Source organism: Protopterus annectens, chromosome 15.part0 (genome assembly GCF_019279795.1).
Source record: "Protopterus annectens isolate FY-2018-M chromosome 15.part0, PAN1.0, whole genome shotgun sequence".
Lineage (NCBI taxonomy): Eukaryota > Metazoa > Chordata > Ceratodontiformes > Protopteridae > Protopterus > Protopterus annectens.
Genome location: NC_056749.1, coordinates 530,185,016 through 530,205,304, shown reverse-complemented (window position 1 = coordinate 530,205,304; position 20,289 = coordinate 530,185,016). Strand labels below are relative to the sequence as shown.

Sequence of the window (20,289 nt, the reverse complement as noted above, 5' to 3'; positions counted from 1 at the left end):
CACCAGGGGGTCGGGTGGGAGGGGACACCCAAGAGGTAGATGGGCCTGCGTCAAATGCCTCCAGAAACACAGACTCATCCGAGGAAGGTTTTTGGGCAGACCACCCCCCTCTAATGCGCAACATTTCCATAATGTCTCCAAAGGAGACGTCTTCGGGGGGGTGACCTTGGGGAACCTTCCCCTTCTTCTAAGTCCGTGTCTTCTGTGAGGGACTCAGGTGAGTCCAAGTGCCTCCTCTTGCACTTTCGTTTGTGAGGGACCTCCTCGGGGGGGCTGTCCGAAGAGGCCTCACCAACAATGTCCTGTTCCTCTACAGGAACCATCTGGGACGTAGGTGCAGGCTGTCCCTGGGGCCGGATGATGGAAGACAGACCCGTCTGAGAGGGAATGGCGGGAGGATCCATAGCAAGAGCCTGGGGCCTCGAATCCCTCGAAAGGACCCTCTCCACGACGTCGAATGCCGAGGGTGAACTGCTTTCCCTAGGATCCGAAAGCAGTCCCCTCAGAGCCGACGTGCGGATCAGTGCCGAAGGTGACCCGATCGGATCTGAAATAGTAGTGTACTCCGACCACAACACAGCCGAAGGCCCACTAACCCCTCCAGATCTGACGCTCAACTCACGGCCGCAACAGCTCGGATCCGACAGACTCGAGGGTACAGTCGGCGCCAAAGCAGGAAACACTGCTGGCGCCGACACCACCCCGGGTCCGAAGCTAGTCGGATCCGACAGCTCTGAACCCCGATAGCGGGTCTGAGAAGGAGCAATGGGGGCGAAAAAGGGGGTCGAGCTCCTCCCTGGAGGGGGGGGGGCAAGAGCACTCCCATCTGCAGCTGGGCCTGAAGAAATCGACGCATCATCCGGTCCATGTCTGCGTTGGATAAACTCCTCATTGATCTGGACGAGGCCGCCGAGGCCGGCCGGGAAGGCCGATTAGATGACTTCGAAGGTGACCGGGTCTCCTCCTCCGGCTCCGGGGAGAAACGTGGAGAACAAAGCCGGGAGGGGGAAGGCCCGGAGACCTTAAGGGGGGAGGCAAGTTGCTTGGACGGCGGGGCCGATGGAGCTGACTCGGACCGCCTCTTTTGGCTACGGTGTATCTTTTTCCCGCTCCCTGTCCTTCTTGTCTTTCTTTTTGCCATCCCTTTCCTCCTGGGCCAAAGAGGGAGGTTGAGTCCCGGCCAGGGGATCGGAGGCGGCAGGTGGAGCAGCCGCAGCTGGCGCCACAGAGGAGGAGGAGGACAAAGTGGAATCAGGGGGCAAAAGGCCCGCAAGGATTAGCTTCGTCCTCCTATCCCTCAAAGCCCTGGGGTTGAAGGCTGCACAAATAGTGCAGCCCGAAGAAAGGTGATCAAGACCCAGGCAAATAACGCACAGAGTGTGGCCATCCGCTGGGGACAGCTTATGGCCACACTCGGAGCATTTGGAAAACACAGCTTTTGGGCCTTCAGACATATTAGAGAAAGAAAAAGAGTACAGGCCCTCATGCACACACCTTCACACACACAGAAGGTGGAGGGGAATAAACTTTAACTAAGAAGTTTTTAAAACTACCCACAAAAATACTAAGGGAGTTAGAAGGGAATCACACACACAAAGATATAGAAATTTTGACAGAAAAAAAATATATATAAAAGCCTTAACTCACAATACCACGCTTGGAGCTCGTTCTAAGAAGCTTACAGAAGCCGCGGCAAATGAGATCTGAGGGTTAGAGGGAGGTGGCAGGGCATTATGGGTAGGGGGAGGAGCTTGGAGCTCTGATCTTTTAGCTAGGAAAGCTGCCGGCTCGGATCCGAATCGGATCCGATACCCACAGGTTGCTGATCAAATGAAGTTAACTACTTCAGATAGGCAGTTTTCCAGGAGTGAAACCTCAAATCTGCTGAGGCAGCTGGTTCTAAAGGAGGCAGAGTAAGTTTCTCAAGTACAAAATTAAGATCCCAAGCAGCAGCAGGTGCCCTTCTGGGAGGCTTTAAATTGCTAGCTCCCCTGAGAAACGGTTTTATCAAGGGATGAGAGAAAATGGGTTGCTCAAAGGAACAATGAGCAGAAATAGCTGAAGCATGAATCTTGACAGAAGAAAAGGAAAGTCCACCATTAAGTAAGCCTGCCAAATAGTCAAGAATAAAAGGAAGAGTAGGTTAAGAAGGGTCTTTCCCTCTAGTCTGCACCCAAAAGGAGAAACTTTTCCACTTATCTGCATAAGACTTCCTAGTGCTAGGTCTCCTGGCTTCACGAAGGACCTCAACCACCTGTTGGGAAAGGTTTAAATTATGAGCCAGGCTGCCAAATGCAGAGTCTGAAGATGAGGATGCAGAATTTTCCCCCCTTCTGGACCAAGAGATCTGGTATCAGGGGAAGATGCCAAGGCTGAGACTGCAAAGTAGTGGATACCAATGTTGCCTGGGCCAGTCTGGAGCTATGAAGATGGCCCTTGGCTTTTCGTCTCTTATCTTTAACAGCACTCTGGGAAGAAGAGGCAGAGGAGGGAATGCATAGATTGAAAACTGTGTCCAGGGTAAGGACACAGCATCCACTTTCCAAGCTTTGTCATGATGATCCCTGGTGCAAAAGGTTGGAAGAAGGTGGTTGGTTGGAGATGAGAAGAGATCCACCTGGGGAGTGCCCCAATGCTGAATGATTCGATAGAAGATGGTCTTGTTTAGTTGCCACTCGTGAGGATCCAGGACCTGCCTGCTCAACCGGTCTGCCAAGGTGTTGAGCCTTCCTGGAAGAAACTGAGCTATCAGATGAATGCCCATGAAAGCTGCCATGGACCAAAATATCATGCTTTGTCTGCACAGGGGGTAAGAGAGAGTCCCTCCCTGCTTACTGATGTACCACATGATTGTGGTGTCTGTCCTGACTAGAAGACAGGAGACCAGGAGAGAGAAGATGCTTGAAAGCCATTAAGGCCTGCTGAACTGCCATCATTTCCTTCAGATTTATGTGCAAATGAACCTGATGATAGTTCCAAGTCCCCTGAATGCATCTGCCCTCTAGATGTGCTCCCCATGCATAGTCCGAGGCATCTGTGGTGAGAGTCTGGCTGGCAGGAGGTGGACAGAAAGGCAGGCCTTTGTTCTGTGCACAGGCCGTCGCCCACCAAAGGAACTCCGTCTGCAGGCAGGGAATCAGAGGATGAATCAAGTCTAAATCCTGTGTGTGTTGACACCAAAGGTTTTTGAGGTACCATCGAATTTTCCTCATATGCAGTCTGGCATATGGAATCATCAGACTACATGAAGCCATGAATCCCAGGACTTGCAGGAATTGCCTTGAAGAAAGCTGGGTCATGCTTGCCAAATTCTTGAAGTAATTCGAAAGATCCATTTGTTTCTCTTGAGGGAGGGATACCATCTGGGTGGCTGTGTTCAGAATCGCTCCCAGGAATACAATCGCCCTGGTGGGTACCAATTTTGACTTCTTTTCATTGCTAGTGTAGCCCAAAGAGGTGAGAAGGTTCTTTACAAAGTCCAAATCCTTTAGAAGTTGCTCTGGAGAGTTTGCCTGAATAAGAGAATTGTCCAAGTAAGGGTAAATTTGAATGTTTCTTTGTCTGCAAAAAGCAATGACTGGAGCCAGGCATTTTGTAAAAACTCTGGGAGCAGAAGTTAAGCCAAAGGGCAGTGCAGAGAATTGGAACTGCCTGTTCCCAGCCCTGAAGCGAAGGAACTGCCTGCAGTTTTCCCTTATTGGGATGTGCAGATAAGCTTCTTTGAGATCCAAAGTCACCAGCCAGGAATCCTTGGCCAGCATTGGCAGCAGCTGCTGAAGAGTGAGCATTTTGAACTTGGGAATCACCAGAAAAGTGTTTAGAATGGACAAATCCAGAATAGGGTGCCAGGTACTCCATTTTTCAGGAACCAGGAAAAGTCTAGAGTAGAAACCCTGACCTATCTGTAGTGTAGGAACTGGCTCTATTGCTACCAGGTTTAGCAAAGAAGAAACTTGTTTTTCTACTTCTGCCCTTTGAAGAGGTGGGATATCTGGGCATCCTTGGTGAACCGGGAAGGTGTGAAAGGAGAATTTGTAGCCTTGGGATACTATTTTGAGCACTCATTTGTCATCTGTGATGGTGTACCAGACATCTGCAAAAATGGCTAACCTTCCCCCCCAAAGGAAACCCTGAGCCCGCAGAGGGAGGCCAGAGTCATTGGGAATGCTTGCTTTGGGAAGTTTGCTTAGAACTCCTCAATTTTGAAGAGGAAGACTTCCAGTGCTTAGCCTTTTGATGTGTTGTAGTCCGTCCCCTAGAAGATCTGTAACCCGTGGGCCTAGTGCAATCCTGTTTACTAGGGTCAGGAAAAGTCCAGTTCTTAGAAGGGTAATGCCTACTAAAACGAGGAGGCTGAACTTGCAGAATATCCTTAACAGTTTGCATAGATTTGGCCTTATCCTCCAACTTTTTCAACACCTCTTCTGCTTTGCTACCAAAAAGATTGTCCTTGTGCAAAGGTACATCCAGTAATTTAGATTTGACAGATTCAGAAAGAGGCTGTTCCCTGAGCCAAGCTTGTCTTCTAATAACAGAACTAGTGGCTGCTGCCCTGCAAGAAGCCTCCAAAGTGTCAAAACCACAATGGAGAGAATGTTTAGTGACAAGAGTGGCAAAATTTAATAAACCTTGCATGTCCTTACTCTCCATCAGGGAAGGAACACCAGCAATTTTAGCCTTAATGGCCTCCAAAGTATACTGCTGATACTTCAGCATACGAAAAAGACAATTAACAGACCTAATAGCCAGGATGGAAGAAGAATAAACATTTTTACCCCACCTATCCAAGTCTCTAGATTCCCTGTCAGAAGGAACAGGATTTTAGCAACTGTGGCTTTAACACCTTTAGGGCCCTGAGAAATAATCTCTGGATCCGCAGTAGGATTCTTGAAAAGGAACACCACCACAAATTGAAACTTCAGAACCTTCAAACCACAACAGCTCACAGCTCCAAATCAGGTGAGACAAAAGGAGTTGCAAATAAATGCCAAACTTTATTGGTAACGGTTAAGCGCTTTCTTCTCCTTCAAGAGAATTCATCAGAACAAATTTCATTACAAACCCAGCCCTTAAATACCCTTGCTTAATGATGTCATATGAATCACTTAATTACACCTTAAAAACACACTACATAATTTATCAAAAAAGAAGTAAATAAATAAATAAATGAATGAAACTCACTCATACTGTGTTTGACTAACATTGTAAAACATTTAAAACATTAAAACACATTTCATATTTAATTTAATTGTGCCTTATAGGACACTTCGAACCATCTAGCCCATAATATGTTTTAATTTTAAAATACATGCAATATTAACTGCCTCATTTAATCCAGGAAATTGGGTGGCATCCAACCTTAAGGGATGGAGTCTTCTGCATCAGAATCCTCAAAACCAGAAAAAAGTTGAGAGTTTTCCTCTTCATCAGCAGAAGTGCTGGAAACCTCAGAGTCTGAGGCAGACAAAACTTCTGAGGACAATTCCCTAGCCCTCTTAGGAGGAGGTGGCTGAGAGCCCCTAATAAGGGTAAAGAGATCACTAGCCATCTTAATCATCTGAGACTGAGGCATTTGAGGGGAGGCCGGCGCCTGCTTTGGAGTAGATTTTCGGCTGGAAGGCCCACTAGAAAGCTGGGGGACTCAGGAGGCCTAGCCACCGTAGTGTGAGCCAAGGTCGTCGGTCTGGATCTGGTCTCCGGGATGAGAAAAGAGGCCTCAGAAGCTGGCGCCTGCTTAGCGGCTCTGGGTCCATCAGAGGCGACGACTGGTAGAGGGTCCGAAGACGAAGTGGAAGCCTGCGGAATGGATGACTCAGAAAAGGTCTCCGCAGACGCCTGTTGTTTAACATCCGCAGACTGCAGGAGCAATGAAAGCACCTCACTGACTGCCGCTGGGCCGACAACCAACTTAACAGGGACGTCGTTGGCTAATTTGTCCCTAAGCATGTCGCGGTCCTTATCCTTGCGTTTCTTAGACACATCTGAAGTCGGGAGACCAGAAGACGCCATACCGATGAACTTAGGCCAAACACCGAAATGCTTGAACAAGATTCTAGCTCTATGGCGAATGGTACACGGGTTGAAAGAAGCACAAAGAACACAATTAGGGACGTTGTGCTCAAGGCCCAAACAAGTGATCCAATAGGAGTGAAAATCAACGGTGCAGAATCTGTTTTCCACAGGCAAGACGGTTATTAACTTTCTCTGACATTCGTTAAAGCAAGAAAAGAGGGTCCCCAACGGGGTACTTATCTGAGGATGTCTTCAACTAAGCAGTCGGAATACAAAAAGAAGGTACTCGGCTGACCGGCACTCGGGCAAAAAGCTTCTGCTTTGGGCTCTGTGGCAAGAAAGACTGAGGAAATGGCATCGGCTGCCTTCCTTTGTACCTGACGTCCTGACGTCAGGCTTAAACTGAGTGCAGCTGACGTCATACACCAAGGACTTTGGCATTCTGGCAGACTGAGGGCTACTGGGAGCCGAATAACCCATTTTGTAAGGACTGCAACAGTGAAACACGATGAACATTCCATGTTAAGGACTCCTAACATCTGGCAGAAAACTGCAAAGATCAGCAAGTCATTTAAATAATGAAAAATCTGTTGGGTGAGCAAATGGGTGTAACTAAGTAAATGATTTTTTGAGCTGGGATACAGGATCAGAATTGCCTAAACATAGTAAGGATTTGTTAAGTTCAATTCTGGTGGCTGCCAAAAAAGCAATTATTAGAAAATGGAAATCAAAGTTTAAACCACCTGTACCTGAAGTAGTGAGCAATGTAACATATATAAAAGAACTTCAGATGGGATCTTTTAGAAAAGGGCAGGAGCAAACTATATTAAAAAAATGGAAATTGTGGGAGCAATACATGCAGAATAATGTACTGGAGGAGGAGTGTGGTTTTAAGGGCAGGCAGGAATTGAGCAATTTATGCAATCCTGGCTTGATGATCATTGTATAAAAACATGTATGTGATGTATAAAGTTTGGAACGGTGAAAATGTTTTGTCTTCTTTTATATAAAGGTATGTTTGTCTGTGTCTTAAGTGATAATTCAATAAAGGTATTAAAAATGGAAACATCTGAATACCTTACAGTCTGCAATGAGCTATCTCTAGAGCTAGATAATTTGTAAACACCCTAGGAACTATAGTTAAATCATAGGGTAATGCAGAGAAATAAAAGTCACGTACCCACCATTACCATGCATCTGTGTTGTCCATTTTCATTCTTCCTCAACAAATGGGTTCGATCAGATCCTTGGATCTTACTCGGCCACTTACTTGAGAGTCTAGGATCCAACTCTCCAGCTCCTCCCTTACCCATAATATCCCTATCTGTATTACCTCAGACTGAGTTTGCTGCTATTACACAATATCACAAAAAGTTATCTCAATATAGCTATGACAGAAAAGTGATAGCTGAAAGATCAGGAGCTCAGACAGGAACTATGGTTCGTAATAACTGTGTTAGATGTCTCCCAACTACATGGCTAGGGGGAAGGTGGGAGGGAAGTTGAGGAAGAATGAAAGTGGACAACACAGACGCATAGCTGTGGTGAGTATATAATTTTTACAGATGATCTTGTCATTTTCATTCATTTCTCAACAAATGGGATAGAATCCCCAGCTACGTTCACCTTGGGTGGCCCTCATGGAAGCATATTCCAAAGAACTGCAGAAATGAATGCTACTCTGTTTTTGGATATGATATCCAATTTGTAATGAAAAATGCAAGTGTGAGCATTGGACCATGTGGCAACTACACAAATGCTGGCAATGGAGGTTCTAGACTAAAAAGCAGCTGATGTAGCCATTGATCGAGCTGAATGAGCTTTGACGATCTTGGAAGAGTTGAACCTTTTAAAGAATAACTTAGGAAATGCAATCTGTTATCCAATTGGCTAAAGTAATTTTTGAGACTGGTCTCCCCATCTTAGTGTTAGAAAAGGAGACAAACAGTTTTCCTAAACTCCTTAGTCCTGTGAAGGTAAAAGCGAAGCTGCCTATGTAGCTCTAAAAGATGAGGGGTATATTCTCCTATACTGTCAAATTTAGGAAAGAAAACTGGAAAATCGATCACTTGATTGATGTTTATTTCAGAGGCAACGTTTGATTGGAAAGAAGGATTAGTGCGCAAGATAACCATCTTTGGGAGAAATCAAGTATGGTGGTTTCGAGGAGAGTGCTTGGAGTTCAGAGACTCATCTTACTGAAGTTACAGACACCAGAAAGATCGTTTTCCGAGGGAGAAACCTAAGGTCTACTTTAGCTGAAGGTTCAAAGTGTGGATATACCAATGTCTGCAATACCAAAGTCAGATCCCAAGGTGGAGTAGAATCTCTGATTGGAGGTCTCAGTAAAAAGGTACCTTTAACTCAATCACTCCAATGTAGCTCAGGAAGTTTGCACTGTAACTTCCAATGGGCAGAGCCTAAGCTTTTTGACAGAATCAAATTATGCCCTCACATTTCAAATAAATGTTCATATCTCTGGAACCATAAGGGTTATGAAAGAAATATGAAGTGCAAACTGTTCGGCACAACCTATTTTTATAGTGGTAGTATTCTTTAGATTCTAGGTATTAAACCGAATTTTATAAGTCATAGTAAACACAGTAACTACTACATTTGTAATATTTTGTAAACAACTTACAATATCTTCAGCAACCACTCAGGTTACACATACTGTGAAGCAGCATTTTATTCATCTAGCTGAGAGCTTTTATATGAAGCTAAGGAGTTCTGTCTGTGATGAGATATTTAGAAAAATGTGAAAATTAGATCTATATAAATTAATATCATAAAAAACAGTTAATATCTATTTATCAGTATTAGACAGAGGTCAAATATTAATGCAGTTGAGTTTGCCTTTATGTAAGCTTTAAGATAAAGTCTTTTAAAACCTTGTACATAGCATGGTTTAAGAATTATTGCTGCAAATATGAACAAACAATATTTGACTCCTAGAGTTCCCAGTAGGAGTTAAGTGCAGATGCAGCTGAAGCGTCACTCGAATGTAATGAGTTAAGAAAGGCCTTACATAATTTAGATGAAGACAAAGGGGAAGCACGGTCTTTGATGTGGTAGTCAGAGATAGCTGCTAACTGAACTTTGATGGTAGAGAAACTTGTCTCGCTTTGAAAGGTGGAGGCAAGGAAGTCGAAAACAGCAGGGAGTGGGGAAGTGAAAGGATCCAACTTATCTTTGCTGAGCCCAAAAAGAAAATCTCTTCCATATAGTCTTATAAATCTTCCTGGTCAAAGGTTTGTGGGATGAAAAAAAAATTCGTTCAACTGGGGAGGAAAGCCTAGAATGTCTAGCCATCACTGGAATTGGAGAAACTATGTGGTCAATTTGAGGCCTGCAATGTCCGGATGAATCATCCCTGACGGGTGTGACAGATGGTCTGGACTGGAGTTCATTGTCTATGGAGGACATACCAAGTGAGACCATAAGAAGGGAAACCACACTTGTCGAGGCCAAAAGGGGACAATGAGGATTACCTTACCCCTCAAACTGAGAGCTTTCTAAAGAAACTTTGGGATTAGAGGCAGGAGTGGATAAGCATAAAAAAGGAAACCAGACAACTAAACATGGACTACAGCATCTCTCTGTGACTGTCCCTAATGGGGAATTAGGGTAAAGAACCTGCTGCATTTATTGTTGAGGGGAGAGGTGACTAGATCATAGCATAACGACCTGATTTGTGGAAGATCACATTTGCCACTGATTGGTTGAGAGACCACTCAGGATGTTCCTGCTTGAGCTTGTATTTCCCCGGTATGTGTGTCGCTACAAGAAAGCAGCTGGTGGAGACAGCACACTGCCAGACCTTCATTGCTTCTCAGCACAGGGGACAGGATCTGGTTCTCCCATTTGTTGATGTACCAAACTACTGACAAGTTGTCCATCTGAATTGCAACAGTTCCTAGTGGAAGACAGCTCTGAAGAGCCTGCAATTCTAAAAGCACCTTTCTCACCTCCAGGTCATTTACATGCAAACTGGTCTCTTCTGGGGACCATGTGCCTTGAACAGTCCTTCCCAAGTAATGACCCCACCCCACCCTAAATGGGAGGCGTCTGTGGTCAATGTGGCATTCAGGGAAGGAAAAACAAATAGATGCATCTGACAAATCTCTTTGGAGTGTATCCACCACAGCTGGGATTTCCTGCAAACCTGAGATAATTTTATCGGATGTTGTAAGGGGTGTTGATGAAAAGACCATTACACTGCTACAGTCCATTGAAGAATTCTCATATGAAAATGAGCAGTGTGTATTAAGATTACTGTAGCAGCCATCGACCCTAGGGCTCAGACTACAGTTTTTGCTGAGGGAGACAGACAAGAAAGAACCTGCAATTTGCAATTTGAAATTAAGAACTCTGTTTTGGGGCAGAAGAACTAAAGACTTGACTGTATCTAGACAAGCCCCTATAAACTCCAAGACTTGAACTGGTTGTAGTTGTGACTTGGCCAGACTGATCATATTTCCCAGAGTGGGACAATCATAGTAAGTAATCCCTGGCTATTTCCAGAAGATGCCTGGTTGGTTCGGTAAGGATCCAGTCCTCTAAGTAAGGAAACACTCTAAATCCAAGCAGTGTTAGATGAGCTGCTACCACTGCCATGCATTTGGTTAACACCCTGGGGGCTGTGCTGAGACCAAAGGGCAAGGCTCTGAACTGATGATGACTGGCTCCCAGCCAGAAGAGTAGGTATCTACGAGATCGCCTGTTCATTTTGATGTGATAGCATGCGTCTTGAAGATTGACAGAGCACATCCAGTCATCCTTACGCAGGAGGGGCAGAATGGACTGACCCATGACCATCTGGAATTTGGAATTCTTTACAAACTGATTCAGATAACTGAGATCCAAATAGGTGTCAAGTCCCCTATTTTCTTTGGCACTTAAAAGAACCTTGAGTAGATTCTGGATCCTGTTTGCTCTGGTGGGAGCTCTTTGATGACTCTCTTATCCAGCAGCTTTTGAATCTGTAGAGCTGCTAACACCCTTTGATTGGGTGGAACACTGAGGAGACATTTCCTTTGTCACCAGGGAACTTGCAAAAAGGGAATGAAGTATCCACAGGATATGATCCTTTGAACCCATGTATCTTTTGTGATAGCTATCCAGGGTTTTAGGTGCAAAGACAAGCACACCCCTGACTGCCCCCAGACAGAGACAGTTCAGCACCCTTTCAGGAAAGCTGAAAGGGTCTGTCTGAGAATGAATCTCGAAATTCTTGATTCTGCAGACCCCCTCTACCATGTGGGGAGGTGCCTGTCACTGTAGTTATTCTCCCCCCCCCCTCCGCCTCTGGGGGAAAAGTGTCAGTGTGACTCTTAGAAAGGTCCACTGTAAACCACTAGCACCAAATTGGAGTCAAATACTTTAATATGCAACTTTGTAGTTTCACTTAGAAGCTTCCTCAGGCACATAAACATTTAAAACAGCTACTAAAGCCATTTAAACAGATACAAGTCACATGATACAATCACGCCCTTTGATGTAATTCTTTCAAACAGGGCTTTAAAGATATAAATTCATTTAATCTGGTAATATTATGAGCATTAAGTCGTAAAATCCATCTATATTCCTCTAATCATGTGACTTTTATCATATGTATGTGACTTGTATCATGTGTCCGGTTCCTTCCATGCCCTGTGGGAGACAAGGTCTATAAGCTCATCTGCAGGTAGAGTGACCCAAGATGTAGACGGTCCAGATCCGAAGGCTTCCAAGAACACCAACTCCTTCTGGGAAGGGGTTTGGGAAGACCAACCTTTTTTCTGGTGAAGGATCTCCAAGGTGTCTCCAAACGAGACATCCTTGGGTGGGAGACCTAGGGGACCCTTCCCCTTCATCAAAATCTGTGCCTTCTGTGAGGGGATTCCTGTGTGGAATCCAAGCGCCTTCTCTTGCAAGACATCTTACGAGGAAGCTCTTCAGTGGGGTGCTTTGGACAGGTGTTAGAAGAATTTGGGAGTTCCCTGGCAGGAACTTCTTGAAAGCTCATACAGGCTGGCTGTCCCTGAGGCATAGGATAAAAAGACTCAAACACAGGATCCAATCAGAGAACAGGGATTGGATCCAAAGATGCATGAGTCAAAACTGCTCTGTGGTGAGAGAAAACCCTCTCCACCAACTTGAAAGAAGAAAGACCAAGAGAAGCAGAGGACACAATCCAACTGCAGCCGAGACTCTTGGCACAGATGAGCCTACGCCCTCCCCGACCCTCTGCTCTGAAGGAGGAGTAGGCACCAAGCCAACAGCAAAGCTCCGAGGAGAAGCAATGGCTCCAAAAACTTCAGAGTTGAAGTCAACCTCTCAGATCCGGCTCAGACACTTCAGCTCAGAGAACCATCGTGCTCCAAGGGGGATAGGAGCCGATCAGATCAGGGAGGCCAATGTAGTGGAAGAATGAAGGATCTTTGTATCTGACAGTTCAACTCTCAGGGATCTCAGATCGGAGGGCTCCAAAACAGCAGGTTGGATCAGAGGAGGAGCAACAACAGGCTGGAAGGAAGATTTAAGGCTCACAGATCTGATGGGAGACGGAGCTGACAAGACCCCCATGTGGATCTGCTGTCTGAGAAATCTTATCATCTTATCATCTTATCCACCTCCGACTCGAAAAAGACTTTGGGAGGACCAAACTGAGGAAGAAGTGGACGGTGGCCTGAAAGACTTTTTAGGCATCTCCTGGAGAAAGGGTGACCTTAACCTCGGGGAAACCGGGTCTGGGGAAAATCTTGGACTATGACGTTGAGGAGACTTTGCAACAGTAGATGTCTGATCCAAAGACTTCAGATCCCATCTATTTCAGACCTTCTTAGGAGGTTCAGAAAAAAGTGCTGAATGAGGAGACAAATTAGGGGAGCGTTTTCAGTGCTCCCTGGGTTCCTTGATTTTTGACAGGAGATTTGAGCCTCTGATGAAGAAGTACTAGTGGAAGGAGCATTGTTAATGTTATCCTGAAAATGTACTTTGACCTTTTTTCCAGAAAGAATCCTATTTTTTTATTGTTCTCCTCCTGCCATCTTCTTTTTGATCACTATTTACCAGAAGATGGAAGAAATTATTTTTTTTAAGCAGAGGGTTTAAACTATTCATAATGTGGGGTTTGAAAAATCATAGACACATCTGAATTAATTTCTCGTCTGTCAAATTGTTTGAGAACCTGTATAGCAACAAGCTCAAACAAGCCCTCCTTGTCTAAAGCAGAGTTTAAAATTTCAGACTTTATCTCATTAGAAACGTTCATGAGACCTCAGCAGTACAAGGGCCAAACAAAACTTCCTTGTATAAAGAACAGTTTAAAATCTAGGACTTCACCTCATTAGAAAATGTTTGCATATGTACCCAGGCATATCTTCTTGAAACAGTAACAGTAGTAGTGGCCCTAGATACAACACCTGTATGAGTATACACACTCTTCATAGCATGGTTACACACTGGAGATTGGTTAGAAATTGTAGGATTCAGACAGGATCTACCTTCTGCAGGAAATGTGGTACAGCAATTCTGTCAACATCTGACAGAATAAACTAGAAAGAAATTCTCTTTCAAAATCTAATGCATTACAGTCTTATCCACATGCAAAGGGTTGGTATTAGTAAGTGCTCTGCCTCTTTTGGGGACTGAAGTCTACCATTTAACATATCCTCCAAGGCTGCCATAATAGGAAGGAGGGTGCAGTATGAGGAAAAGTACAGTTTTGTACCTACCATAAATGTAGATGTTCGAGGATCCACATTGCTGCAGTCCTTACTATTGGGTAGTCCGCTGTCCAGTCGGCCCGAATACCAGAGTATAAGGCTGACGTCGGTCAGGACGCATTAGACTGACGTCAGTACGTCAGGGTACTAATGCGCATGACCGACGTCATATCCTCAGTCTTTTCTTGCCCCAGATGTCAGAAGACCCTAAAAAGAGAAGGCCCAAAATACCTGCACCAAAAATATGTACAATATATACAAAAATATATACAAAAATATCAGCATATAACCTCACCTACACAACCACCCCTAAACACAGAGGGGAAGGAGGGAGGGTAAATTGGACTGCAGCAATGTGGATCCTCGAACATCTACATTTATGGTAGGTACAAAACTGTACTATGTTCTTCGTTCCACATTGCTGCAGTCCTTACTATTGGGTAGAATCCCAAAGCAGAGGTAAGGGAGGCTGGCAAATCATAAAGAAGTAGGAGCTGACAACATGCCTTGCAAAACAGCTGTGGCAAAACCAGCCCTAGACTTAGAGTAGATAGGAAGGTGATAATGCTTAGAGAAAGTATGCACTGAACTCCAAGTAGCTGCCTCCAAAATATCCTTAGTTGCCACCCCTTAGAAATGCTGTTGAAGTGGCAGTAGCCCTAGTGGAATGAGGCCTAATCCCAGCTGGAATCTCCTTGCCATGATGGGAATAACAAAATGCAATGCAAAACCCAATCCACCTAGAAATAGTTTGTTTTGACACAGGCTTGCCCTGCGAACTCAAAGCAAAAGAAACAAACAACTGCTGAGACTGCCTAAAATCCTTAGTCCTGCTTAAATAATAACGCAATTGCCTGTGTACATCTAAAGTGTGCAAAATCTTTTCCCCTTTATTTTGGGGGTCTGCATAAAAAGTAGGCAAATGAATAGGTTGGTTTAAAGCCACACTAGAAACCACCTTAGGCATAAAGGAAGGATTAGTACGTAATGATACCCTATCCTTATGGAAAATCAAAAAGGGCTCTACTGCCATAAGGGCCTGCAACTCAGACACCCTTCTTGCAGAAGTAATAGCCAACAGAAAAGCAGTCTTCCATGACAAGTATTTCAATTCAGCAGTAGCCGCAGGCTCAAAAGGTTGTAGAGTAAGTTTTTCCAACACAAAATTGAGATCCCAAGCAGGAGTAGGAGCTCTACGTGGGGGTCTTATATTCTTTGCCCCTCTAAGAAACTGCTTGAACAAAGGATGCGAAAACAATGGTGGGTCACAATCATAGTGAGCTGAAATTGCTGCAGCATGAATCTTAATGGAAGAGAAGGACAAACCTTTGTCCAATAACTCAGTAAGATATTGAAGAGCCACACTCAAATTAGGCTCAGAAATCTCCAAATTCTTTGCTGTACTCCAAAATAAAAATCTCTTCCATTTTTCATGACACTTTCCTTGTACTAGGTCTTCTAGCTTCCATAATCACATTTAAAACTTGTTGAGGAAGTTGAGACCTGCTGTGTTTCAACACAGAATATGCCAGGCTGTTAGATGAAGAGAGTGAAGCTTGACATTGAGCAGATGACCGTCCTTCTGAGATAACAGATGAGGAATCAAAGGTAAAGGCCATGGAGGCTTCCTTACCAGACTCCTTAGTAGTGGGTACCAGTGTTGCCGAGGCCAATCTGGAGCTATCAAAATCATCCTTGGCTTGTCTTGTCTGACTTTTAATAGCACCTTTGGAAGAAGAGGCAGAGGTGGAAAGGCATACACATGAAGATTTTTCCAACTGAAAGACAGAGCATCCACTTTCCAAGCTGTGTGATGAAACCCCTTTGTGCAAAACTTTGGCAGCTGGTGGTTTAGTGGAGAAGCGAACAGATCTATGTCTGGAGTTCCCCATGACACTGTCAATTTCTGAAATACATGAAGATCCAGTTTCCACTCGTGGGGATCCATGATTTGTCTGCTCAACACATCTGCTAAGGAGTTCTGTGCTGCCGGCAGAAACCTTGCCTGAAGAGTTAGTTGCAAGCTTAGCGCAGTCTCCCATAAAATCATTGCTTGCCTGCATAGAGGATAAGAATGTGTTCCCCTTGCTTGTTGATGTACCACATGACAGTTGTGTTGTCTGTTAGAATCAACACCTGCCCTGGAAGAAGTAACTCCTTGAAAGCCATTAATGCAAACTGGACTGCTAACATCTCCTTCATGTTGATATGTAGATGCTGTAGTCTGGCAGGCCACTTGTCTTGTATCCACTTTCCATTTAGATGAGCTCCCCAAGCAATGTCCGAGGCATCTGTCGTTAAAATCTGACTCGCCTCTGGCCGGGTCACAGAGAGTCCCTTGTTTAGGTGACATTCCTGAGCCCACCACAAAAATTCTTTTTGAAGGCAAGGTATTATTTGAATGACAGTGTCCAAATCCTGGCAGTGCTGTGTCCATACATTTTGAGATACCATTGTAGCTTCCTCATATGCAGTTTGGCATTGGGAAGCACCAGAATACAAGATGCCATGAACCCTAATGCTTGAAGGACTGTCCTTGCAGTCAGCACGGACTGATGAGATAGTTGATGGAAGTAAAGTGATAGACTCTTTTGTTTGTCCGGGGTTAAAAGGCCATCTGGGCTGCTGTATTCAGTCTCACACCCAGAAAGCACATGTCTTGAGAGGGTACTAGACTGGACTTTATTTCGCTCACAGAATACCCTAGGCATCTTAGCACTGCTATAACATATTCCAGATGCTGTAGAAGGTCTTCCTTTTCTTGAGCCAGAATCAGGCAGTCGTCCAAGTAAGGATAGATTTGAATTCCTTTTAGCCTGAAGTAAGCTATCACTGGAGCCAGAACCTTTGTGAATACTCTGGGCAGTAGATAAGCCAAAGGGCAATGCAGAGAACTGATAATGAGAATTTCCAGCTCGAAACGCAGATACTTCCTGCAACTTAGTCTTATAGGCACATGAAGGTAAGCTTCCTTGAGATCTAAAGTTACCATCCAGTGATCTTTGCCCAGCAGAGGTAAAAGCTGTTGTAACGTCAACATTTTGAACTTGGGAATGTCCAGATAAGTGTTGAGGATAGATAAATCCAAAATTGGTCTCCACGTGTTCCCCTTCTTTGGTACTAGGAACAGGCGAGAATAAAATCCTAGGCCCCTTTCTGATACAGGAACTGGCTGAATGGCCCCTATTTGGAGTAACAGAGAAATTTGCTTGTGAGCCTCTTTCCTTTGTGGAGGAGGAACATCTGGCATGCCTTTGAAAGGGGCAATGTATGGAAATAAAACCTGTAACCGTGGTGAATGATATCCAACACCCATCTGTCTTGAGTAATTAAATCCCAATTTCCTTTGAAAAGAGACAGTCTTCCTCCCAAGGGAGCTGCCAGACGAGAATCTACTGGCAGCTGAAAAGGCAGGTCATTGGGTCTGTTTACGAAAGGACTGACCCCTGCCCTCACCAGAAGTCTGAGCAGGTGAACTCCCTGTTCTAGGCCTAAAAGAACCTTGAGCTCTGCCCCTACCACGTCTAGACCTACCCCTAGACTGGGAATCATAAGCAGGATATGTCCATCCCTTAGTAGGCCAATTTCTACTAAACTTTGGTGGCTGCACCTGCAAAAAATCTTTAACAGTTTGCATAGACTTAGCTTTGTCCTCCATTTTCTTTAAAACTGCTTCCACAGGCAAACCAAACAACACATCAGACTGTAAAGGAGCATCCAAAATCCTTGTCTTAACATGCTCAGCTAAATTCTGATCCCTCAACCAGGCATGCCTGCGAAGAACAGAACTAGTGGCAGCCACCCTCGAGGAGGCCTGTACAGCATCAAAACCACATTGCAAAGAATGCTTACCCACTTGTTCAGACACATGAACTAAATCCAGCAACTCTTTACACTCAATACCTTCCGCCAAAGCATCCACCTTAGATTTCAGTTGTGAAAGGAGATAATTTTGATATTTAAGCATGTGAAACTGACAATTCAACGCCCTCATGGCTAAAGTGGAAGAAGTATACACTTTCTTTCCCCATCTATCCAAAGCCCTTGCCTCTTTATCAGCAGGAACAGGGTTTTTAACCACAGAGGCCTTAACACCTTTAGGTCCCTGAGAAACAGTTTCCGGGTCTGCCCTAGGACTCTTAAAAAGATACTTATGAGCTTCAGGCACCCTATAATACCTATCAGGTTTAACAGGAGCAGGAGGCAAAGAATCAGGGTTCAGGGAAGCCTCTGCAAAAACATCTTCCACCACATTCAACACAGGAGGTATAGCTAAGGGCCTATGCTGGGGCAAAACAAGAATTCCCTAAGCCTTTTCCTGGAATCAGAGTAATCCTGGCCTTCCCATTTAAAGTGCTCCCTCATGGAATGCAGAGTCTCTGAAAATGAGAAATCCTCAGGAGGAGAAGCTGTAGGAGTGGAATCATCCACATCAGAATCAGAATAAGGAGGATACTCCTGCAAATCTTCCGCAGAAGACTCAGAAGCCTCTGAACACTGTTCAAAACTATCAAACTCCGGTTCCACCCTAGGCCTCTTATCAGGGGGGGGCATAGAACCTCTAATCATAGTAATCAAATCTTCTGCCATTTTAAGCATATGTTTCTTAGGCACAGAACCTGAAATGCTAGGAGAAGCCCCACTGAAGCTGAACTTGGCCTACCTCTCAAAGAAGTTTTGGCAACAGAAGGAGAGGCTCTAACTACCTTGGGAAGAGAGGGAAGCACAGTTACCTGAGAAGCCCCCTCAGCCTGGCCTACCTCCTGAGAAGGCACATCCTGTAACAGTAAAGTCTCTGCCTGAGACTCCAAGGAAACTCCTGGCAAAACCTCTGGCTCCACTGAGCCTTCTAAAGAACCGACGTCCGGGACTGCCGGTTCATCAACCCTAGGCCTCACTGTTTTGTCCTTGCGCTTCTTGGACGAAGCGGGCGTCGGAGCATCCGACGGCATTCTATAATTGCAACGCTTCCCAAACACTAACCTGGCACAGTCTAACCGCCTCTTAATAGTGCGTTTGTTAAACCTAGCACAAGAGCGGCAGCCAACAACGTCGTGCTCAGGCCCTAAACAAGGTATACACAAGGTATGGTAATCCCTATGAGGTATCTGTTTCCCACAAGAAATACAGTTATTCACTTTTTCTGACATCCGGTTAAATACTGAGGCAAGAAAAAACCAAAATGTTCCCCAACGGGGTACTTAGCCAACTCTGATTCGGTCTGAAACTCCGGCTCCGGAAATATTTCAGAACGCCAACCTGCACTCGCAAAACTGCTTCTGCATCGGACCATGCGGCAAAAAAGACTGAGGATATGACGTCGGTCATGCGCATTAGTACCCTGACGTACTGACGTCAGTCTAATGCGTCCTGACCGACGTCAGCCTTATACTCTGGTATTCGGGCCGACTGGACAGCGGACTACCCAATAGTAAGGACTGCAGCAATGTGGAACGAAGAACATCTCCACTTGCAGCACATCATCTCATATTATCGCCACAATTTAGGAGGAACATCAACTTGTTCCCAGAAAAATACCTCATTCATCCTGGGACTAGTCTTAAAAAAGGAAACCTCACCTTATGGAAATGGAGAGAGCATTTTTTCATCTGAATCAGAGTCTTTGGCTTCAAAATCAGACAAAGAAAAAGCTCTGTCTCTGTCTATATCAGAATTCTCTGACAATTTCCTCAGGAATATACTGACCCATTTAGTCTTCTGGTATAAATTTCTGCTCTCCAGGATAGAAAGACTGCAATAAACTCCTGGTTAAGGTAAGAAAATACTCCTGGCTAAGGTAAGAAAATCACCTTATGAATGGACAAAATGTTTCTGGATGAACAATCTTTAACCTTTTGTCTCTTTTTACAAGGGACACCCCTGGAGGGAAGACAGGCTGACTGAGAGATGGCACTTGATCTTGGGCAAGAGGTCTATTTCCCCAGCACCACCTCCCAGGGAAACTACCACACCCAAAGAAAATGTCTCTCCCATGCCTAGACTGGACACTGGCGCAGCCAGAGAACATGGCTAACCCAATGTCCATGGTAGCAGAAAGGACTACACCAGAGGAACCTGAAGAAAACAAAAGTTACATACTTATATAATGGTAGATTCATGTTTTCTTCCATCCATCTCAACCTGTGGGTTACTGGTTCTGAGGCCAGCACCTTAGACTCTTCAGCTCCAGAGCTGTGTTTCCTACCCCATAATGCACTGCCTCCACTGATTCTCCTTAGATCAAAGTTTGCACTATCATGACCTTATAACCATATGTACGGAAAACTTGTTCTAAAAGGATATGCACAGAAATTTCCCAAGTATGAAGGGGAGAAGGGAACTAATCGAAGTAGTACTTAAGATAGGCTTTGGGCCAGTCTGCACGGTCAACCAGAAGCAGCTCAACAGATGGCAATTTGGAAGGAGGAACTGTGGGGTGATGTTTGAGACAACAGAAGAAGACAAAGGTCTAGCCAGTCAAACAAGCGAGGTCTCTGGATAGAAGGTTATGCAACATGAAGAAGCCAAAGGTAGCTGGATCTGGACTGTACATCTGACTTGCAATAAC

General features: G+C 44.8%; 1 protein-coding gene across 1 annotated transcript in view; it reads right to left on the bottom strand.

Moving 5' to 3' along the window:
* The window catches only part of CUL4B (cullin 4B), a 3,236,793-nt gene that overhangs the window by 1,027,662 nt on the left and 2,188,842 nt on the right, over nt 1-20,289 (bottom strand). The window lies entirely within an intron of this gene.